This window comes from Antechinus flavipes, chromosome 3 (genome assembly GCF_016432865.1).
Source record: "Antechinus flavipes isolate AdamAnt ecotype Samford, QLD, Australia chromosome 3, AdamAnt_v2, whole genome shotgun sequence".
Classification (NCBI taxonomy): Eukaryota; Metazoa; Chordata; class Mammalia; order Dasyuromorphia; family Dasyuridae; genus Antechinus; species Antechinus flavipes.
Genome location: NC_067400.1, coordinates 149431490 through 149457461, shown reverse-complemented (window position 1 = coordinate 149457461; position 25972 = coordinate 149431490). Strand labels below are relative to the sequence as shown.

The window sequence follows — 25972 nt, the reverse complement described above, 5'->3', positions numbered from 1 at the left end:
ACTCTGCCTAACTAATAAATAATTGTGTTTTTTCCCTGTTTTCTGGACTTCACTCAAGGTAGCTTTTTGTTTTGTTCTGTTCTTTGCTTCATTCTCTTCTGTTTGATTTGGATAAATAAAGATTTTTTTAGGGTTTTTCCTTTCTCATTCAAGCTGCTTACCCTGAGGGCCACTGCTTTGGGCAGAAAGACTCATCTAAAAGAGATAATGATAAGGGAAGGGAAAGAGAATAGGAGGTTAGCCCACTAAAAGATTAATTTCTAAAGCACTCTTTAGAACAACTATGTCAGCACTTTTCAACCTGAGGAAGCTGAAAAGGATCCAGAATAAAACTGAGACAAAGACAATCTCATTTTGCTTTCAGACATTATTCTCAGACCTTAATTCACTTAGAATTACAGATAGGATTTAGATTTGGAAAGGACCTGACAAATCATCTAGGCCAGACTCCTAAATTTACATAGAAAGAAATGAGATGATTTGTGAAGAAGCAAAGCTTGGATTCAAACTTGCTACTTTTGACTTCAAAATTTATGTACTTTTTAAACTATCTACTGTTTTAACTTCTACTCGTTATTATTCTACTCTTTAACTTCTATTTACTCTCAACTATTGTCTGTGGGTTCCAGTTTCTGAATTTATACAGTTTCAGTTCCATCCCAAAGCTTCTTTGATTCATATAGTTTCTCACTCATTTTGGGAAAACTCAATCTATAGAATGTCTGGTTTTTCAAAAATGTAGTCACACCACTATATAGCACAGTTATCCCTAAGTTACCAATTTCAGCATTCCTTCTGAGTCCTGCTTTTCTTCTTATTTCTGAGGAGATGAACATCAGACTCCATACGGGACTGGCTGCTTTTTCTCCCAGCACAACTGTACATCCACAGTCAGACTCTGCTGAACCACAGCCCACCCCCACCCCACCCCACACCAACTGAACTTGCTTTAGGCAAAATAATTTCTAGTTATAGCCCTGGTTCTATATAATCAAAAGCATTTTGAAATGTTCCATCCATTTCAAAACCACCACTCTCTAGGGCCAGGGAGCAAAGGATGCATTTTACATCCTTGGTTCTATATGAAATTATGACTTCCTTGAGATGCTCAGTTTCCATTCTTATAATAGCCACTATTTTAAATAAGAAATGAAGGCTGCAAAAACAGAGATGGAAATGCTATCAAAGCAACTCCTGAGATAGGAAAAGGAGATAGTCACCAAAGGAGAGCAATGAAGATTCATTTATTTTGCAATAAACAGAGGGCAAGGAATAGATTTCTAAAATATTGAGTTGAAGGCACAGAATTCAAATGTGCAATACTGTTTTGTGGCCATGGGAAAATGAAGAATGTTACAGTATTAATCAGGTTGAGAAACTTGCTCTAGACAATTTAGACTATTTTTAAAATAAAGTTCTTCACATTGTGAAGACACACACACACACACACACACACCTTCAGGGACTATCTTTTGTCATTTTTGGTACTTCTAGCACTTAGCACAATGCCTTGTACATAGTAGGTGTTTAATAAATGTTTATTGATTGATATATTCTCGACTACAAATGCTCTTGGTGGAAGCACCTTAATAGATAACGCTGAACCAACATACATGTCCAAGATGTACATGTGTATCTTGGACAAAAAAAAATTCTTTATTAATTCAGAGTTTCAATTATTTCCCACTCTAACCTACCCTTTATCCTAAGTTTTTCCTTATAGTTACTTATATTATTACAGATTATAGGCTCATTTCTCTGGTTGTTGTGTTTATAATATTAAAATTAAATGCTGCATTATCATTAAAAAGTGAATTCTGAGCAATTATAAAAGTTATGGAGGATACAGGAGCATCACAAAGTCTAGAGTATTTGACTTCAGAAAGTATACATTCTTAAATATATTCAAACATGCATGGAATAATTAGTAAATAATTAGTAATCACATGCTAAATTTTGTGATGAAATTTTATATGATTTCTGAGAAGTCATTGAAAGTCAAGAAAATCCATGAAAAAGGAAGTATTTTAGTTTTGCCTCACAGAATGGAGAAGATAAGAGTAATTAAAGAGAAGAAAGAAATATCCAGGAAGCAGGAAGGCACAGAAATAAATTCAATCATGTCATGTTCATAGGGCAGTAAATAGATCAAACTGAGTACATTCTGAAAGAATTGTGGGGAATACATTAGGGAAAGTAGGATCTAGAAAGAACCTGAGAAGATATTAACTCTAACCCTGAAGGAGATTTTCTCCTTTAAGGATTTTCAGTTTTGAGGGCTGGTAGCTCATCTAAGCCCCCAAATCTTGCTGGGAGAGCAAGACCTGAAAAGTAGAGACCACTCAACCCTGTCCAGGGACATAGGTAAAGACATATCTCCAAGCTCACCCCAATTCAGTGATCTTTCTCTTTTTGTGCCTACAGCCTGACCATTAAAGACTCCATTGTGTTTAACATTGGACTGGGAGAAGGGCTCAAACTTGGCTCCTCTTAAGTTTCTCTGGTTATCTCCCCAAAACAGATCAAAGAGAGTGCTGGCCTGGGACTCCCAAAAGGGGTCCCCAAAACAGCCATGTGTCTCCTTGGTCGGGGGGGGGGGGAGGAAGGGGGAAGGGAGAGTAGTAGTATTGAAGAGACACTTCCTCTCATGTCTCAGAGCATCTGCCGAGAACAGGGCTTTCTGGTGAGAGAAAAAAAATTAGAAATGCCTTCAGATGCAAAAGAAGGTCCTTTGTTTCTGGAGGGGTTGTATAGAGGTACTTTCCTCAAGCCAAGCATCTGCTCAAGGAAGGATTTTTAGAGGCAGAGGTGTTTTAGGGTTCCATTCAGTTGCCAAATTATGTCTAGATTTTGAGGTTCCCAGTCAGGGAACCATAATGATGAGGTTTAGATTTGGGGTACCCAAATGAAATTAGGGTTTCTGGTGGTCAGGGAGTTAAATAAGATCTAGTGGCGGGCAAAGGTAGGGAGTTCTGAGGATTCCCTTTCTGTTCTCTGTGAAGGAATTTACAGACCCGAAAAGAGGTTTATTATGGGGATTGGAAATAAGGTTAATGTCTAGTTAAGGAAATAGGTAAGGATAAAGAGAAGAGGGCACTGGAAACAGTATTCCAGTGGGCAGAAGCTCCTTGGGGTGCCCAGCATGATGTGGCTGGCATGTTTGGAACCTCTGCAAAGAGAGGGTTTTAGTTTAGCTCTTTTATAATAGGGGGCTTTGGCTACAAGCTGAAGGGGGCTCATGGGCGAAGGTTGGCTCCTTGCTGGGTTTCAGCTAGGGCTAGAATTTGAATTGAATTCAATGAATTTCAGAACTAAGCCTAGCCCACCCAGATAACAAAGATAAAACTGTTTGTGGTTGGGGTGGAGTCCCCTCACTGAGGCAGAGTTGAAGGAGGTTTTCTCCTTTAAGGATTTTCAGTTTTGGGGTTCCCTCTTCAACACTATCATTTTACCGAAAAGGAAACTAAGTATCTGAGAAATCAAATTAGATGTGCTAGAGTCACATTGTTTAGTATCTATCTAAAGTGGAACCAGATCTTCCAAACTCTCAAATCCAAAGTTCTATTCACTATACCATGCTCTGCCTCTAAGACTAGGAAGGCAAAGCAACACAGATAGAAGATGGCTTTATCTCATTTTAGTGCCCAAATTTTTGTTTGATCAGTAAATATTGATAAATTGGTATATATGCAGCATTCAAGAAGACTAGCATCTCTGCTGTGAAGGCTGGCTGAGCCCTTTTCAGAGCTGCTCATTTTCCTTTCCTGCTCACCACTATCCAGTTCTCACCTAAAGCTGCAAGAAGCTGTATCACGATGATGAGTTAAATCAGATTGAGGTTAACCAATAAGCCTCAAACCCATCAGTGAGTTAGAAAAATGTCAATCCCAGGTATGTGAAGACTTCCCCTGCTATAAGGGGCAGGTGAGAGTAATTTGTTCCAGTGGTTACAAAGGCAACTGAAGCAGGCACAGAAGTACTTAGAACTTGGTCAGATATGGACGACATCAAGATCATCCACTAACCATAGTTAGTTGTCTTTACTTTTGTCCTGCCATTAGACTTCTATGACTCAGGAGGACAGAGTGAGGCTGACATCTTTGTGGTTCACTTAAATCCAATTCATGCTCAAATTAAGATATCATCCCTGTGATGTCATTGGTCCTTTTCAAAAATAAAGGATGAAAAACAATTGATAAATCAAGATAGATCCCTTTGTTTTATTTGTAAATAAAATATTAATGTGTGGGTAATTAAGTTCAACAAACAGTTGAAATCTTCCCATGTATAGTTAAGTTACACAATAATATTATTTTTTCACTATATAGATAATAGGAGTAGCCCTGTATGCTTGCAATGATAAAAACTATTACTATATCAATCATCAGTTTAGAGGAGTTTTAATTAAATAGGAAAGTGTCAAAAAAAAAAAAAAAAACCCAAAACCCCACAGAGGAAAAAAAAAATCACTTGGCTTTTGGGTCCTCTGAGGAATTGACTCAATTCAACAATTCAATTCAATTGAGATTTATTTTGTCCTTATATGCAACTTACTTTGCCTTGTTCTGGGGATATTAAAATCAAACAATAAAAGATGGTGTCATGATGATAATAGTCCCTAACCTCAAGAGTTTATCTGATATTGTAGACAATGTTCTGTTTTCATCAATATAATTCATGCATTGATGAAATCAGAATCCCAAGGGGGGAAGGATCAGAAATTCAGTAATTTCACTAGGAATTTTTTACATAAGTATTAATGGTTTATTAGAGATATAAAAGAGTAGTCATTAATTTCTGAGCAGTTCTCATATATAATCTACCTTCCCTGTTCGATGGAAACCATGTAATAATAGTGTTCATTATTTTTATCTTCCTGTTCAATGTTCATAGTAACAGACAAGCAAAATGCATAATTGGCTTTTAAAAAACCAAACAACAGTGCAAACAGAAAAACAACAGATTCCTAGCAATAGAATTATGCTATGTTTTCTTACAAAATGAGCTTTATTTAACCATCAATAACAACTGCTTCTTTTTATGTCTCTTTTCATAGAAAAATGTTTAACCAGTTGCCTTCAAATGATTGCTGACATTTTTGTAAGTAGATAAATGAAAGTAATCCACCACAAAAAAAAAAAAAACCCTCCAAATCTGAGGCATATGAAAATAACCCAAAGAATCTACTAACAATATCCATTTGCAATCAAAACTACACTACAACACCTTGCCTTTTAATCCATTAAGGATGAAAAGTGTTCTACTGACTTTATTCTTCTATGATCTATATATTGCCATTAGACGCAGATGGCTGTAGAAGAGAAAATGAGGCTGGTGACTTGCCCAGCCCTCCCTCACTTCAATCCAATTCACTTGCATGTCATGGCATCACCTTCCTGAAGTCTTGGTCTTCCTTTTTAAGAATGAAGGACAAACATCAACAATCCTCACAACAACACTGTGAGGTAGATGTCATTATTATTCCTGTTTTATAGATGGGGAAGCTGAGGCAGAGAGAGGTTAAGTGATTTGTCCAAGCTCACATAACTAGTATTTGAGAATTGATTTGAACTCAGTTCAGACCAACTAACTACAGGTCTAAGACCTTAATTACTATATTACTTTGCTCAAGTCACATTAATTAGCTGCCTTCCATTTAACCTTTTGATATTTTCCTGAATCTACCACATTCCTTCTCAGATTGTCCAGGAAAATCTCTTTTCCTCTATTTCAAAGGCACCATCATTATTGCCATTTTCAGGCCCTATGCCTTGTTATCATTTTAACTTTCCCCCATTTTTGCCTTTATCTTTCACCTAGAACCTCATTCCCAGCCATCTGAATTATTTTATTCATTAATTTCTCTATCTACTTTTTCTTCCATAATAATACCAAATTCACTGATTAAATACTGAGGCACTAACATAACTCAATTCTTCAAAGCCTCTTTGACCTTCGTGGTATACATATATACCCTCCAATGGTACAGGTAGCAAATTATCCATACTTTTTAATCCTGTGGAATTCATGTTCTTTTCCTTCCATAAATTCTACCCAGATTTCCCATCCAGAATATTGGGGGAGGAAGAGAAAGGGGGACGAGTCTTCCTCTAGTCTCTCATCATTAAATAGGTACATTAAATAGGTAAATAGGTACACATGGGCTGTCCAACTGTTTCTTCTTAAATCATCCTCCTATTTCATCTTGACATACTGGCCGTAGAGCCGCCTAAATCCCTAAACAGAAAAACTCAGGTCTATTTCAGGATAGCTCTGCCAAAAGGTTTCTCTAGCAACTTCAACACTTATGAGATACTTCTTTTGCAAATATATTCTTAATTAATTAATCATAATGTTTAACTACTAGAATTCTATACACCATGATCTAATGCAGCAGATAACACTTTATGTTGCATACTTTTCTCCATTTCTCTTTGCCTCAGTTTGCCAAACACCCTGAATCGAAAATTACTTTCTTCATGCTTGTCAATGTGACATTAGATCTCTACTCAAAATCCCCAAAGTTCTCTCTATTAAGTTTTGTATCTTTCATAATTTCAACATCCCATTACAGCCTTTACTCTAATCATATGAACTTCCTAAACTACCAGATTCCCTCCTTTTTCCGTGAGGTTACTCTTTTTCTTCTAATGTCAAGTTCAATATTTTGACGAAAGATACTATATAAACATAAATTGTTATTTCATCTCTTTTTATTCCTCATTTCATTATCTGCCTCATTATTTTCCCAATTTTCTTCTGTATTTTCCTCCAAGTCTTAAAACAGACTTTGCTTTGATTGGTTGAGTCTCTTTTTATCTTTCATTATCATTGCATTTCTTTCCATTTCAGATTGATTTATCTGAAGCTATATAAACTGTATTTTATTACCTAGGTGCTTCAAGCCCTTTAAAAGACCAAAAGAATTCAAGGGTTACAAGTCCAACAATCATATTTTTGACTCCTGCTTTCAATAAGTTATAACAATTAATTTGTCAAATTAACTGGGGGGGGGGGGGGAGAAAAGTGAATGACCAATATTGTCAGGACTAGAGTGCTTCCAATGATCCCTTTGCTTCAAAAGGCCATTCTCTCCTCTAGATTGTGAAACATCACAGTGACAAATCAGAATTGTAAGGGATATAACAAGCAATGGAAAGGTGAATGATGAGTTTAAAAAGGCAGCACTACATTGGAAACATGAACAGTGATATATACAGGACATGTACTTCTGGAAAAAGTGGTGGGCTAATCAGACAGCAAAAATGAAGTTGAGATAGAGAGTCTATGCTGCACTAATAAGCACAAATTATTGAATGAACTAGGCCACTAGCCTGTTGGACAGATCCTCTATAGAAGATCTGGAGAAAGATACAAGCAAGAATTATACATGATGAGAAGAAATAAATGAGTTATAATCTACATTGGGGAAAGGAAGATCAAGATTAAAATCATAACTATATTAAAGCATATTTTATTTCTTTTTTAAGCCCTAAGATTGCCAAACCTCACTAATGGGAAGATTAAGATTCCATGTAGAAAAAAAAGTTTAAGGTGCTACTCTGATATAGTAAAGAACCTACAGAAATGATAAAAACAAGAGATATTAGAGTAGTACAGCCATATTCAAATACTTAGGATACATTTGAACTATGCCTTTATCCCAAAAGAAATTACCAACCTGTACTCTAAACCATGGAGTTGATCCAAAAGAGATTTTTGTTAGATGCAATTTAGGAAGGACACTGACAAATTGGAAACCATTCAGAGAAAGGTGACCCAACTGTCAAGAATAGAAACCAAATGCCATATGAGAACCAGTTGAAAGAAGTAAGGATTTTTAGCCTGGAGAAAAAAAATTGTGGGGGCATGGTAGTTATTTTCAAGTATTTGAAAAGTTGACACATAGAAGATACCCATAAAGAAAGAGAAAACTTGTATTTCAGTCCAAAGGGCTGGAATGATATGGAAATTTCCAAGAAGCAAATTTAGTCTCAATGTAAGGAAAAATTACCTGTAGCTCTAGGCTATCTCTAAAATAGAAAAGACTCCCTTGGGAAGTAGTAAGATATCTCTCATAAAAGGTCTTCAAATAGAGCTTGACTGGACAATCACTTATCAAGAATTTTATGAGGAGAATGTTTGTTCATGTACAGATTGAATTAGATGACCTCTCCATTTCCTTCCAACTCTGTTATTTTGAGATTTCTACTGAAGGTGAATTTGTCATTTACCCACTAAATTTTTTTTGTATGTCATGTAGGTCTAAAGGTAAAGGCATTTACAACCCAACAGAAATCCTGCTATTTCCCATTGATACACATACTTCTCCTGAGAAGGAAATAGACTCTTGAAATAACCAAAGGTCCTGGTTATTGAACTTGGGAATGGTAGCACTGAAGATTGTTGTTCTTGTCGCTGTCATTATCATCATCATCATCATCATCATCATCCTTATCATTAACAAAAACCTTAGCTAGCATTTATTAAGAGTGTTAAGATTTGCAAAGCACTTTATATGTGTCTGTCTCATTTGTTCCTCACAAGAAATTTGTGTGGTAGGTGTTATTATTATCCCTATTTTACAAATGAGAAAAATGAGGTGGAGAAAAGATGTCACCTGCCCAAGGTCACATATAGAATAAAAGGAAAGATTCAAACTCAGGGTTGCTAGGTCTAGCATTCAATCCACTGTATATCTTATACCAACATCCTCTAAGTATAGTTCTTAAAATTGCATTATTAGAAATGGAATTCTTAGAAGTTACAGCTATCATCTTCCCATGTAGGGATATAAACAGTGTAGCCTCATTGGATACCATAGTTTTGATTTGTTTTGTTTCTTCTTTTCTGTTTACCTTTTTGTACTGCTCTTGACTTTAGTTTTTGACAGTCAAAAATGACTCTATGAGTCATCAAGAATCAATCAAACAAAATAAAAAAAAAAGAATGAAAATGTAAAAAAATTCATTAGAAAAACAACTGACATTGGGGAATAGATCCAGGAGATATAATTTAATTTAATAATTATCAAAGCTATGACTGAAAAGCTATGACATAAAAAAAAAAAAAAGTCTTGGAGAGTATCTTTCAAGAAAGTATCAAAGAAAACTACCCTGATATCCTAGAAGCAGAAGAAAAAATAGTCGTCATTTGCCAATCATCATTTGAAAGAGATACTAAAATGGAAGCTCCAAGGAATATTATAATCAAATCCCAGAATTTTCAGGTCAAGGAGAAAACATTACAAATAGCTAAAAAGAAACAATTCAAATATCAAGGAGACATAATCAAGATTACCAGGTCTTGCAGTTTCTAAATTAAAGGATCAGAGATATGATAATGATACTCCAAAAGGCAAAGGAGTTTGGATTACAACCGGCAATACTGAGCATTATCTTTCAAGGGAAGAGCTGGACATTCAATGAAATAGGAATTTTGAAAATGTCCTAATGAAAAGACCAGAGTTAACCAAGAATTTTGATCGTCAAATGCTAGTCAAGAGCAGTATAGAAAGGTAAACAGAAAAGAAGAAACAAAACAAAACTATAATATTTAATGAGGTTAAACTGTTTATATCCCTACATGGGAAGATGTAGTTGTAACTTCTAAGAATTGCATTTCTAATAATGCAGTTTGAAGAACTCTACTTATTCAGAGATGTTGGTGTAAATTGACTTTCATGTGACTAAAGCTTTTGGAATAAGAACTCACTATTTAACAAAAAATTCTGGGAAAACTGGAAAGAAGTATAGAATCAACTAGGCACAGACCAACAGCTCACACTTTCCACCAAGATAAGGTAAAAATAAGTATATGATTTCAACATAAAGTATGAATACCAAAAGCAAATTAAGAGAGTGACGAATAATTTACCTGTCAGATCTATAGAGGTGGAAAGAATTTATGACCAAATAAGATAGTGGACATTATGGAATGCAAAACAGATAATTTTGATTATATTAAATTAAAAAAGTTTTGGAACAAATAAAACCAATACAGGATAAGAAGGAAAGAGCAAAAAGATGGGAAACAATTTTCATAGTAATTGTTTCTGATAAAAGCCTCATTTCTCAACCTTATAAAGAACTGAGTCAAATTTATAAGGATAAAATTTATTTCCCAATTGATAAATGTTCAATGGATATGAACTGGCAGTTTTCAGATGAAGAAATTAAAGCTATCTATAGACCTATAAAATGCTCTAAATTACTACTGAGTAGAGAAATGTAAATTAAAAACTCTGAGGTACCATATTACACCTATCAGATTAGCTAATATGACAGAAAAGGAACATGGCAAATGTTGGAGAAGATGCAGGAAAATTGGGACATAAATGTATTGTTGGTGAACTGATTCAGTCATTCGGGAGAGCAATTTGAAACTGCCCAAAGGACAATCAAATTGTACATACCTTTTAATCCAGTGATACTACTACTTGGTCCATATCATAAAGAGAGCATTAAAAAGGGAAAAGACCAGCTTGTGCAAAACTATTTAAGCAGCTCTTTTTGTGGTAGCAAAATATTGGAACCTGAATGAATGTCCATCAACTGGGGAATGGCTGAACAAGTGGTGGCATATTAATGAAACAGAAAAATATTGTGCTATAAGAAATGAGCAGGTAGATTTCAGAAAAACCTGAAAAGACTCACATGAATTGATGCTGAATGAAGTGAGCAGAATCTAGAGTATATAGTAGTAACACCCACTCTTTCTAATCATTAATCAACTATAATTGACTTAGCTTGTCTCAGCAATACAATAATCCAATAAACTTTCAAAAGACCTTTGATGGAAAATGCTGTCCACATCCAGAGAAAGAATTATCGAGTCTGAATGCAGATGGAAATATATTATTTTCACTTCTCTTTTTATGGCTTCTCTTTTTTGTTCTATTTCTTCTTTCCCAACATGACTAATGTAGAAATGCTTCCATGATTGCACATATCTACCCTACATTAAATTGCTTGCTATCTTGAGGAAGGGAGCTAGAAAGGAGGGAGAAAAATTTGAAACTAAAAATCTTTCAAAAATAAATGTTTAAAATGATCTTTACATGTAACTAGAAAAAAATAAAATATTATGGCAAAAAATGCTATGGAATGAATAAATAAATAGTGGTTTTCAAATTTTATAAGAGATTTATTAGCCAGCTAATTAACTATGTGACTTTAGTTGATAAAAACATTTATTATGTGTAATAAATAGATATGTAATGAAAATGTAAATACTTTCTTATTTGTCATGAATAATCTATAGGAATGACCAACAGTGATGTTCCCTATTAATTTAACAGTGATGCAGGCAAAACAAATGCATTTCTTTCTAATAATTAAACCTTCTCAAGACACAGCAGCTTCCCCTGGTCTCTACTAAGAACTTCTTTTTAAATTGAACTCTGCTATATAGGTAGATTTGGACTCTTGGGAAGAAGCTAAGAAGGAAAAAAATCCATCTTTCTCCCACACATCTATTTGAGGGACTCCCAGGATATAAAAATGAATATTGACCTACAAAAGATAGAGCTAACAGTCAGTTTCACTTCTGAAGACCCCCAGTCCTTAAAGGGTCCCAAATGAGTTCTGGAGAGCCCAGTCATTAATCCATTTTGTCTTTTGTGAAGCCAAGGTCATGCCAGTGAACATTTATACCAGATGTACTTTGTATAAAGAAAGAAATCATAAGGGAAACAACCCCAGCTCTTCCTTAACTAGACAACCTATCCTGAAATTAATGAAAGACGACATAAAAGATTTTTGTTCACAACAGTTTAAAGCCATGTTGTGCAGAGAGAATATGAATCATGTGCTAAAAACTATGTGGCCTCTTATCTAATTAATCATCTTTAAGCACATCTTTCACTGCAGGATAAGGATTAGTAAAAAAATGACCTGAAGGGATTGAAATGTCCAAAGCTTTTTTTCTTTAAATACTACATTGAATAAATAAAACCTAAAAGCAACAGTTTTTCAGATTCTTTGATCAAATTGTGATGAATCCAAAAGTGGGTGCCTTTATTAAGTTAATAATGTGCTATATTTACTTTATTTACAATCTGTATTTATCTGACTGTGAGTCAGATAGGTGCCAACACATTAACTCAATAGACTTTCTACCTGAAATCTCAGCTTAATTAGGACCATTTATCAAAATGACATCTGTTTTATAGAACCAGATCAAATTGATTACTATTGTTCTGATGGATCTCCGTTCTTGCTATTGAGAAACTATTTTTAGCAGGAAAAAAAAATGTAATTAAGTAGTTATCTAAAGAAATTATAGTAAACATACCTGTAGGGTTAAAGGAAAGCATGATAAGATGCTTAAGTATAAATACTTAAAGAACATAAAATAATAACCTGATTTTTATTCACCATATCTGATATATAAGATAATATACATTTGTAGAAAAAAGTAATGCATCAGTACTTGTTTTTTAAACAGATCAACAAAATGTCAGTAACTAAGATAAAGTTTAGTGGGCTAATAAGAATATTTAATAATAAGTAGCTAGTTGATAAGAGTATCAAGACAGATATCTGGGTAACTGGAATTGAAATTCAACTTTAGACATTTATTTAGCTGTGTGATTTTGGGCAAGTCATTTAAATTCTATTTGCCTCACATTCTCCATCTATAAAATAAGAATAATAATAGCCCTTCTCTCACAAGGTTGTAGTAAAGATCAAATAAGATATTTGCAAAGTGCTTAGCCCCAGGCCTGGTAAATAGTTCTCATTATATAATTGCTACTTATTGTTTTTGTTTTTCTTTTAATTAAAGCTTTTTATTTTTTCAAAACATATGTGTAGGCAATTCTTCAACATTAATTCTTGCAAAACCTGGTGTTTCATTTTTCCCTCACTTCACCCTGTAATGCCGGACAAACTGAACAAAATAGAAATTAGAGAACAATTTAATAATTTATTAAATGGAGAGATTTACTGGGACCAAATGGATCCATGGTTTGGTCCCAGGGCTGAATGAGACTGTGGTCTCAAAGACTCCAGCACAGACTGTGGGATACAAAATTCTTTTATAGGGTAACAAGAACAATGACATAATGGGGGAGGTACCTGGATGGGGATGACCTAATGGGGGGAGGAGCCTAGGATGAGGATGACATAATGGAGGGAGGCACCTAGGATAACATAATAGAGGGAGATACTGGAGAGGCTCTTGATATTCTAATGATGTCTAAAATGGATAAAGACCTTTATCCCATTAAACATTAAGAGGGAATAAGTATAGCCTAAGGTCTAAGACATAAGACCTTTATCCTATCAAGCATTAAGAGGGAATGATTATAACCTGAGGCAGAGTAACTAAATAGGACAATTAGGAAAATTGGATCAGGACATTAAAAGAAAACTGTGGCACAACACCCCATGCTCTCCCCTAAATGGCAAGTAGTCCAATATATGTTAAACATGATAAAAATATGTTAAATCTAATGTATGCATACATATTTATACAATTATTGTGCTGCACAAGAAAAATCAAATCAAATCAGAAAAAAAAAAAGAAGCAAAATAACATGCAAGCAAGAAACAACAAAAAGAATGAAAATGCTATGTTGTGAACCACATTCAATTCCTACAGTCCTCTCTCTTGGTGTAGATGGCTTTCTTCATCACTGAACAATTGGAACTGGTTTGAATTATTTCATTGTTGAAGAGACCCACGTCCTTCAGAATTGATCGTTGTAAAATATTGATGTTGCCGTGTACAATGATCTCTTGGTTCTGCTCATTTCACTTAGCAATAATCCATGTAAGTCTCTCCAGGACTCTCTGAAATCATCCTGCTGGTCGTTTTTTACACCACAATAATATTTCATAGCATTCATACACCATAACTTATTCAGCCATTCTCCAATTGAGGAGCATCCACTCAGTTTCCAGTTTCTGGCCACTACAAAAAGGGATGCTACAAACATTCTTGCACATACAGCTCCCATTTCCTCCTTTAAAATCTCTTTGGAATATAAGCCCAGTAGAAACACTGCTAGGTCAGAGGATATGCACAGTTTGATAATTTTTTGAGCATAATTCCAAATTGCTCTCCAGAATGGGTGATCCATTCACAGGTCCACCAACAATGTATCAGTGTCCCAGTTTTCCACCACCCCCTTCAACATTCGTCATTATTTTTTCCTATCATCTTGGCCAATCTGAGAAGTGTGTAGTAGTATCTCAGTTTTCTTAATTTGCCTTTCTCTGATCAATAGTGATTTAGAGAACCTTTTCATATGACTAAACATAGTTTCAATTTCTTCATCTGAAAACTGTCTGTTCATATCTTTTCACAATTTATCAATTGGAGTTGCTACTTATTGTTATCACCATTATTACTGAATTAATCAGTAGCACAAGGTACAATATAGTGGGATTATTATCTTCATTATTTTAGCTACAACTTCAGTCAATATTCCTAGGTCACATTGTTTCTCCTCCTCCTTTTTATTTCCACATCAGACAGAACTAAAAGTCCGCTGAAATCTACAGGGCTTTTTCACTGAACTGTTATCCAGATATTTCCCTCCTAAGCTAATCTTGTACATTTTTGACAAGAATTATTTACCTATCTTATTTCATCTTGTTAAATTCAGACTATTATTCAACCCATTGGCATCTTTTATCATTATTTTTTCTTCCCTCCTTTCTAACAGTAATAATAACATTTCTTCCTATTTTTAACTTGGGTAACCACAAAACTTTAAAGAATAAGGTTAAGTTCCTTTAAAATAGGGCTGTTGAGCTTAGCTTTGAAAGAAACTAGGATATGTACTAGAGAAAGATGAAGAGAAACAATCTTCCATAGACTGGAGACAGCCTGGTAAAGGCACATCAATTCAAAATTTTCTCAGAACTCGATTCTTTATATATTATGAACTCTAAGGAGGAACATCAGGAGGAAGGGACAATGCTTTCATTTGAATTCAACCAAGTAGTTCACCATATCATCAAAATCAATTCCAGAAGAACCAATTTTTTTTTTTTGTTTGTTGGTTTGGTTTTTTCTACCTCCATGAATACTGAAATTATCAGCTACCAATTAAATTTAAAATATTCCAATTTTAGCACTTACTTGGTAGTGTTTTTGATCTGACATCATCATCTATTTTTTCTGACTGACTGAGTGGTCTGCAGTATAATTCTACTATGATATTGTTTCTATTTTTTCCTTCTTTTACCCTCAAGTGCTTTCTAGTTTGCCTCCCCTCTCAGGTGAATATGATTTTAATCTATATGTACATGCTGTTCCACTGTTTCTTTTAATTTAATATATTTCTTTCCATAAAGGTGTAACCTTCTCTTTGTTGTGCTTCAGTCATAAATTGCATTCCCCTAAATCTTAGTGATAGCTATGAGTTCATATTAACCAAGTAATAAAAATTATAAAACTAAAATGTACAGCTAAAGTGAATAAGAAATAGGGTGAAAAAGAAAGTAGGAGAAACAGAAGAACTTTGTTAGTTATATAAACTCTTTTTGTGCTTTTCTACACAAAGGAGAATGCCATTCATTTCTGAAGCATACAACAATTAAGCACCTTTTTGTGCAAAGCCTCACACTGAAAAGAATTTAACAGAAAAAAAAAAAAAACACACTGGGCTCATCAGGGTGTGATTTATTCCTCTTGCCTCCTGGAACATTCACATTGTTAAAGCAACAGGAATTCTAAGTACATATCAGTTAATCTATATCACGTATATAGATAGGACAAGGTTTGAAACACACTGACTACACAAATAATTTCACCCTATAGATACCTGATTTTTTAGTACCAATTAAATTCCTGTTTGCAAAGGATATGAATGATCAAAAGTCACATCTGGGATCCTCAACATACTTATAATACATACAGAAAATAAATTTAGTTGTTAATGATTTCTTCAATTGCCTAGTTACAAGGTAATATATTGCAGTGCATAAACCATGCATTCAATTTCAGAATAATTCAATGATAATTTGGACAAAATTTAATGTATTCCTGGTGACAATGCCAATATGTTCCATTTTTTAAGAGGAATAAATGCCTATCTAAGATGTTTAAAAAGGATAAACTAAAATTTTCAGTAAGCGAGTCCAGAACAGAAGAGTTTTTAAAGAAAGTGCTAGATTTTATGGGAAGTAAATTTTACTCGAGAAAGGATCCTTAGTAGTTAGTTAAGAACACTGCATACAAGATCTGACCCTGCCATTAATTAGATGTGGAACCTTGACTCATCATTTAGTCATTTAATTCAGTTTCCTCATCTTTAAAATAGGTAAACCTCTAACATACCTAAATTACAAAGCTTTGAAAAGTATTTTTTAAAGTTTTTTTTTAATTGCCATAAATTGCTAAGCCATTTAGAAATTTTGCTAGTAAGAATTCAGAAATCTTTAGTGAAATTTGAAAACCGCTGTTGATCAGTAATATGATTACAATATTACACTATAAATACCATGCACTAGAAGATAGCTATATGCTCAACTGACTCAAAAGCAGGGTTGAGGAACATCCAGACCACAAAACGTAAAAGGCCCAAAAAATTATTGGCTAAGGCCACCGAGTACTGATGAGCTGAAAGTTAGGTACAACTAACTTGTTACTTGTAACTCCCACTATTTGGGTTCTACAAGCTGATAATTTAACGTGGCCCATGAATGATGTTATAAATATCCAAATGACCCTTGAAAGGAAAAAAGGTGCCTCACGTCTGCAAGTAATACAACATCTTAATAAGAAGTTATAGTCAAAAGATGTATAGGAAAGAAATATATGTAGCTCTAGTGCTGAGCTCAGATTTGATATCATTGATCTTAAAACATTCCTACACACATTCAATAAGATGATTTATATTCTCAAAATGAGAAGGGAGGAAAAGTAAGAGATTGATTCAATTTCTAGTTCAGATCAAGTACTGAACTGGTTTCTATTTTCCAGTCATTTTCATGGCACATGGTTTATAATAGAAAATCAGTTATAAGCCTGGAATTTGGGTTTAATGATAGCAACTATTCCAATAAATTAAGAAAAATCATAGTAATATGAGCATATAAACCAAAATATTATGTATAGATGTTATGTAATAAACTAAAAACCGGAATTTTCATGTCTATTTCAAAGAATTAAATTTTTACTCATGTTATTGTATTATATCATGATACAGCATAAATGTAATATTTTTAAAGGTTTTATATATATAAAAGATCATTCCATTGACAACATTAACAAAGTTGAAGTTTTAAATGCTATAGACAAGTTGGGGTACTTGCTGTGTACCTTTGCTTTTCCCTACTCCAACCAGCCCTAGGACCTCATCATACTATGCAGTTCTATTGGAAGGCTGAGGAAGTTGTGATGATTGTTTGCCATTCTTTTCCTGAGCAGAAGAAAAAGTATTGTTAGCTATGAATAGAGATAGCTATCATACATGCAAAGGATGTCCTTATACCAGTTCAGCAATGGGACAAAAGCTACAGAAGCCACAAATAATGCTACAAATTTATATCAGTACTTCTCTCATATGTACTTCCTTCGCTTTTCCCTTTTATTAAATAAACATGTATTAAGTAGCTTCTATGGGAAACATTGGAATTATAAGATAAAAATTATACAGCCTCTGCCTTATATTCTAATAGAATGTATTACAATCCTTGTCACACAGAACAATTTATTAACCTCCCACCTACCCTTAGTGGAATGGAAACCCTTCAACAAGTATTTATTTATTAAGCTTCTATTGTGTTCTCTTAATAAAGAACATATTAAATATGGTAGTTTCTGTTTTCATGATGGATAATATTCCATTTCACATATAGACATCTATGTTATAACAGAGCAGATTACTTACATCATTAGAGATGACATGGGTCCTGGAGAAAACAAAAGCCTTTGTCATAATTTATCCATTCATATTAATTTCTTTTAAAAAAAAACTACTTATAATAAGCAGCAATATCAAGAAGTCTTCTTAGTAGACAACTTTTATTGTGCTATCTCCCTAGAAAGCCCTACAGCAACACCAAAATATTTATGCACTAGCTATAAAAAGGTCATTTTGCTAAAAACCAAGAAGAATTCTATCATTAAATTGTGTGAGCTGAAGCGTGTTTTAGATAAATGAAGAAAATAATGCTCTGAGAGGGAAAAGAAGGGAAACTAAAATATTGATAGCATCGGGGCCCCAAGTTTTAAACCGCATAATTATTCAACTAAAACTTCACTAACACACATAGTAAATCTTTGTAAATAAATTCATTTTGATTATCCTGCTGCTGATTCAGGAACAGTTACAGCCATCAGCGCAATTACTAGCTGTTAAGCCTGAATAATGTGCTCCTATTTAAGCAGCAACACCAGAAAGAGAAATTCTCAAAAAGCTAGGCCCGGCAAATAGGTTTTCTACAAAGCCAATTAGCAAGTATAATTTCAGTGGACAGTTTTCATCAAGGAAAGCTAGGTACTCATGTTAGCCTTTATTGATCTTATTAACTTCTTGCCTTGGTACTGACCTAGTTCTATTTATTTTGCCTCTGATATTCTCTGGACTTTGCTCTTTAATTTCCTGTAGTATTAATCTCTGGCACAGAGAAAATGGACATAGTGCAATGCCATGAGAGATGCTGCTGGTTACCTTTCAACTACCAACATCTGTTGCATCTTATGAGGCTTGGACATTATTAGAAGTCCATTTCAAAGCCTTTATTTGCTCTCTCTGTTACATGGGTTATGCCTCGTTAGGAAAAGAAATCAATTTTCCTCCTGTGTACATTATAAAGTAACTGGGAAGAAAATCACATTTATTGCACATTTCAAATGCCTTGTGATGTATTAAATAAGGAATTTGATTTGGAATATTATTTCTTGAATTTTGCTGCCCAGAAAAATAATTTTGATTTTGCCCAATTATACTGTCACTATTCGCTATTCATAGATTTGAGTCATTATAAGCTTCAATTTGATGCAGTTTATAGTTCAGTCATTAAAACCACTTATAAAATTAAAAATGATACTATGGAAGAGCTCAGTTGGGGGGAGGAATTTATATTCATGATGAAAATCAACTTTTTCCTTTAATTTTGAGTATATAAACTAATTTATCTCATACTAATATGCAGTCTAAACACAGATTAGTTCATGGAAATTGTTATTTTACAAGTGTTTTATAAAAATCTGTTTTAGAAGTTCCTAAATAAAACTTTAAAACATAGGAAAAAAAGACATGCTACCAATTTAGGAAAATTTATATAATATTGGGGGGAAATCCTTCTTTTCTCCTCCCTCACCCCAAATAATAGTTCTGTGAAAAGGAGTACTCATCATATCTATGCATAACATAACTATGAAATGGTAGATACAAAGAGAGAAAAAATATATTAAAAGCACAAAAAGACTTTTTTTTCCTGCTGCTCCTCATTTTTTGGTCTAAATTACACCCCAGTCTTGAGAAAAAAACCTTTCTTTCTACATAAGTAGTGCCCCCTAGTGTTTGTAAGTCTACCAATACCAATGATTCTTATGAAGTCAACCAAGGAAGTTTATTATAGTCATGTTCTTAACAATCAAATAAATGCTGGCACTTCTTAAATTTTTTTAAAATTACATCCCACATAGAAAAAAATAAGATTTTCATGTCAAAATATTTGACTAATATGCAAATATTATGTGTATTAGTTTATAAAATCATAGAGTACCAAAGAACAAACTAGTACTAAAACTTCCCTGTGGCAATAGTCTAATGGTTAAAAAACATCCTTCACATAAGCAAAAATTGGGTTCAAGTCCCACTTATGACACATACTAGCTGTGTGACTTTGAATATGTCATGTAAATCCTCAGTGACCCCAAACAATTTTCTAAGACACTAAGTTATATAGGGAATTGGGAATCTATAATGAGTGGAGGTAATATCTACAATACCATTTCCCATACTAATAAAATAGTAAGTCCAGACCATTAAAGCTACTAAAACCACTAGAGACTGACAATTTCTTTTTGTCTTATATAGTTTAGCCATCTGAAAGATAAAACAAAACCTCCAAAATATATTTTTCCTTTAATAAAATCATCAAAATTCAAGTAAAACAAACCAATTGTTTACAAGTGTATTATAATTGTACTTCTGCATGTTCTTATTTTATAATGTAGCTTTGTAAAAAAAAGTTTTGTTTTGTTTTGAGTCTAACTTTATCATTATATTTGTAGTGGGAAGCCAAGGTTTTGGTGGCTGAACCACGATTTCTCAATTTTTTTCCTTTTACCCTTAGGCATAATCCATGAAAAGACCAATGGCACCTCCAGACAACATTAATTCCAATAACCACAAAATCAAATTCAGGAAACTAAAGAATATTCACAGCATTTGGTTTGGCTAGATAGTATAAAAATACATAGTAGCCCAGAATTTTTTTTAAAAAGTTAAACTTAAGAAGCTATGAATAGTAAGAGTTACCTTGGAATAAAGTTTCTTATAGATAAAATTAATTAAAACAATTTCCATAGGAATTATGTATGCAGTGGAGAGGGTATATGAGTTTTAAGGATCACAAGGTTAATAGAGCTTACAAGTGTCCTTTAAGAGTTCTGTGCCATAGAGAACCTAGATCAAAGTGTGGCTGAGTCAGATTAGTTGTTTATGCTGAAGGCTAAAAGAATTACCACCATTTGTAATTAAAGCTATTCAGGATATAGAAGGAGGGGGGAAAGGTGATTATAGATATAAGATAAATGACAGCTAGTATTGTACCCCTCCTTGCTTCACAGCCTTCACCCCCAAAATCTTTACTTTTTTACAAAGTAATAAAGTCAGAAAAACTAAAATCATTAGGGAATTTCAAATTTATTCAATGGTCTCAGAGGAGGAAAAAAAGATTCATTTAAGGACTGCTAGTCATAAAAAGCACAGAAATTTCACTAGGAAATTCTTGGTTGTCTACATTATTGCTAAATGGTCTTAAATAATTGGGCACAAGAAAAAGAAATACCATGAAGTCTGTTCAGCTCAAGAAAATCAAACTTTTATTCCCACAGCAATTAATTGTCAATAATGTGGTACTTTCATCTTTAAAATATCTTAAAAAGAATATACAAAAACATAATGCAACTCATATCTCTCTATTCATATTTGCAGTGCTCTTTCTGTACCCCACTGACAGAACCATGTCTACTTACATGCATGAGGTATGAGACTTTGTGGAGGCCAAGGTCTTCCTATCTCACCTCCAGAAAACTTCCTCTGTTGTGCCATAGAAACCTCTTCACTGTAAGGAATGACCAGCAGGATGAATACAGAGAGGCTTGGAGAGACCTACATGGACTGATGCTAAGTGAGATGAGCAGAACCAGGAGATCATTATACACTTCGACAACGATATTGTATGAGGATGTATTCTGATGGAAGTGGATTTCTATGACAAAGAGACCTAACTGAGTTTCATTGGATAAATGATGGACAGAAACAGGTACACCCAAAGAAGGAACACTGGGAAACGAATGTGAACTATTTGCATTTTTGATTTTCTTCCCGAGTTATTTTTACCTTCTGAATCCAATTCTCCCTGTGCAACAGGAGAACTGTTCGGTTCTGCAAATATGTATTGTATCTAGGATATACTGCAACATATCTAACATATATAGGACTGCTTGCCATCTTGGGGTGGGGTGGAGGGAGGGAGGGGAAAAATCAAAACATAAGCGAGTGCAAGGGATAATGTTGTAAAAAATTACCCTGGCATGGATTCTGTCAATATAAAGTTATTATTAAATAAAATAAAATTTAAATTAAAAAAAAAAAAAAAAGAAACCTCTTCACCTTGGAAGCTCACTCCACCCCATCTATACTTTCACATTAGAAGTATTGTTTAACCTGTCAGATTGGCTAGAATGACAGGGAAAGATAATGCGGAATGTTGGAGGGATGTGGGAAAACAGGGACACTGATACCTTGTTGGTGGAGTTGTGAACACATCCAGCCATTCTGGAGAGCAATTTGGAACTATGCTCAAAAAGTTGTCAAACTGCGCATGCCCTTTGATCCAGCAGTGTTAATTCTGGGCTTATATCCCAAAGAAATACTAAAGAAGGGAAAGGGACCTGTATGGGCCAAAATGTTTGTGGCAGCCCTGTTTGTAGTGGCTAGAAGCTGGAAAATGAATGGATGCCCAGCAACTGGAGAATGTTTGGGTAAATTGTGGTATATGAATGTTATGGAATATTATTGTTCTGCAAGAAATGACCAGCAGGATGAATACAGAGAGGACTGGTGAGACTTATATGAACTGATGCTAAGTGAAATGAGCAGAACCAGGAGATCATTATATACCTCAACAATGATACCATATGAGGATGTATTCTGATGGAAGTGGATCTCTTTGACAAAGAGATCTAACTCAGTTTCAATTGATCAAGGATGGACAGAAGTAGCTACACCCAAAGAACCTGGAAATGAATGTAAACTGCTTGCATTTTTGTTTTTCTTCCCAGGTTATTTATACCTTCTGAATTCAATTCTCCCTGCGCAACAGGAGAACTGTTCAGTTCTGCACACATAATTTTATCTAGGATATACAGTGACATATTCAACATGTATAGGACTGCTTGCCATCTGGGGGAGGGAGTGGACGGAGGGAGGAGAAAAATCGGAACAGAAGTGAGTGCAAGGGATAATGTTGTGAAAAATTACCCTGGCATGGGTTCTGTAAATAAAAAGTTATTTTTTAAAAAATTTTTTAAAAGTATTGTTTACCGTAATCTTTCCCTCTGATCAACCAGTTCCTCTTCATTTTAAGGACGAGGTCTCAGATAATCACAAATTCATTCCTCTCCAGAGGAGGTTTTCTGAGTCTCTACAATATTTTGTCAATCATGTTCTCCTGACAGAAACTTTCATCCTGCTCTCATCATCCCATCGCCTGCCCAGAGATGTTTTTTTTTTAAGTTTTTTTGTTTGTTTGTTTGTTACCTTCCCCCATTAGAATATAAGTTCTTTTAAAATAGGGACTCTCCAGATCCAGGAGAATCAGGTATACAGTTATGCAAGATTATTTGATAATCAACCGTGATGGACTTGGCTCCTCTCAGCAATGCATTGATCAAAAACAATTCCAATGACTTAGAATGGAAAATGCCATCCACATTCAGAGGAAGAACTATGGAGACTGAATGTGGATCAAAGATCACTTTTTTTGCTTGTTTGTTTGTTTGCTTGCTTTTTCTTTCTTGTGTTTTCCCCCCTTTTGGTCTGATTTTTCTTGTGCAACATGACAAATATGGAAATATTTTGTAAAGGATTGCATGTATTTAACCCATATCAGATTGCTTGCTATCTTGGGATGGGAGAGATAAAGACAGTGGGAGAAAAAAAAATTGGAATATAAAGTCTTATAAAATGAATATTTTTCAATAAATAAATATTGGAAAAATAAAATACTATTAAAAAAAAGAATAGAGACTCTTCTTTCTGTTTGTATGTATACAATGCCAAGCGCATGGTTAAGTAGTTAATAAATTCTTCTTGACTGACTTGGTAATCAAATTATCTGACTATCCATGTATTGAATATTGATGACAGAATAACACTTTTGATGCTAGCTCCTCAATTTTGCCCATTAACATGAGGTTTCAAAAGTGAAGATGTGATTTTTTTTTTTTGCTCAACTACTAACTTTGAATTTAATTGTTCATGTCTTATTGAGATGCATCCTACTCCAAAGATTCAGCCCATAATTTAAGTACTCCTTAATTCTTGGAAGCTGCACCAGAAGAACTGATTCTAATATTCAATAGCATTTGAAAGGAATTTAAGTGTAGAGGGCTGAAAATCTGTAGAAGGACACTTGAAACAAAAATACTTACAAAAAGGTGTTAACTCAGTGGAATTGATGAGATAATGGTTCTTTAATATACATATATTTAGTACTTAGCATGATGATGTAATGGTTCTCTAGTTCATACATCCATAGTGTGCTGTAATGATGTAATCATACCAAGGTATTTAAGGACTGGAAATGAGACATTCCATTTTTGACCACCCTCCTGGGGGCTCTCCTACCTCCTACACTCCTCCATTAAGATCAAGACTGGTCCCGAGATCCTCCAGAAAGCTAGCCCAAACATTACAACACGGTATTTGTCAGCATAAGACTACAGTACTTAAGTCTGAAGATGCTCATCACTAGTGGGGTGGTTGCTAGATGATGATAATTTTAGTCACAATAGTTCATGATCACAGAGAAGACCAAGTTTACAAAAACATAAAGAAACTGAAATGAACCTAGCTCATGAAGATGGGGAAGAAACATGAAAAAAGTGCTAAATTTGGAGGTAGAGTGCTTGGGCTTAAATCCCTGCTTTTAAACACTTAAATATATCTATATGATCATGAACAAGCCACCTACTCTTTGAGGGTCTCAGTTTCTTCAATTGCAAAATGAAGGTACTGGACCCAAGGACTATTTTGACCTAATCATAAACATTGCTATATCAAAATTCCTCCCAGGGAATTTTTCATACAATCATGTCTGTCTTAAATACCAAATATATGCCCAGCAATGAACAGTGATGTATCAGTATATGGTGCTTTCTAATAGATCTCTAGTTCTGAAGCCATGATCTTTTATAATTACTGAGTCCCACAGTACCTAAAAATCTTTATAAAGGTTTGTAAGCAAAATGTCAGTTTTCAGATAAAGCTTTTTTAATGCTGCTTAAGTATATAGAAGTATATAGAAGAGAAGAAAATATTAAAACATTACAAAAGGAAAAGAAGGTTACTACTGACAAGGAGCAAATAATGAAGAGAACAACCTCTTTAACATTTCTTATTTGATTGGTTGGGTAAGCTCCTGATATTGGTTCAAGCGCACATTCAGAAGTTAATGTAATGGAATAATCAATTGTTTCTACATGTTATTTATTTTAAGAACCAAATGAACCATTAACAGCCAAGATAATTACTTCTCATTCAGTATGTTGAGTGCCATATTTAAAAAAATATAGCTCCTATTTTCACACAGAAATAGCTTATATATGACAACTACAAGATAATTGAATACCTACAAGACAAACAAAAGCACATTTTCTTCGGGAGCATGACTATTCAGTTGTCATAAAGGTAGAAAAATATATTTATACACTTTGCCCTTACCTCAACATTAGACAGACTAAGCTAGCAGAAAATTCTGATTGAAAGAGAAAGGGCTGTTAAAGGTATATGAAATGATAAAGTATCAGGAAAAGGAGGCAATATATGAATTGATGTTTAATTTTTGTAAATATGGTGCAGGTAAATGAAAAAATTGCTGTTATTTATGCTTCATTCTAGCAGGGGACCCTGACATCAGGGAGGTGATGCTATGACATGCAAGTGAATTGGAATTTAAGTGAGGGAGGGCTGTGCAAGGTCACCTGCCTCACTTTCCCCTCTGGCATCATCTGAGTCCAGTGGACAGATATAAACCAGCATAACTTGAAATGGCCATGGATGCAGTGGGGAGACCTTGGTCTTTTTGAAAATAAAGAAGAGATGACACAGATCAAAAATACTATCATTTGGCCTGAGCACAACAAAGCATTACTTCCATCGATAATACTGTGTCATCCTAAGTCTGATGCATCCAACAAACTCAACAAGCATTTATTAAATGTTTATATATACAGAATAGAAGTAACAAAGCAAAATGAATAGGAAGCTGATCTTAAAGTCAAAAAGACTGAAATCAAGTTCTTCCATTTGACACATATTGCTGGTGTGATCCTGACAAAGTCATTTAGCCTCCTAATTAATCTACACAATACTTTAAGACCATAAATTACAGTATAGGTACTAATTTGCATTAATAATTTGCTGCCCTACCTCACCAAAAGTCCCTAAACATATGCAAGGTGCTGAGGAGAATGCATACACAAGACATGGCCCCTATTTTTTTTTCACTTTAAATATTTCACTTTATTTACTTAATAGCTTGTTATATACAAG

The 25972-nt window shown here is 34.2% G+C and overlaps 1 protein-coding gene across 1 annotated transcript in view; it reads right to left on the bottom strand.

Annotated features, from left to right (window-relative positions):
* HS6ST3 (heparan sulfate 6-O-sulfotransferase 3) overlaps window positions 1–25972 on the bottom strand; it is a 767323-nt gene that overhangs the window by 624780 nt on the left and 116571 nt on the right. The gene's annotated exons all lie outside the window — the stretch shown is intronic.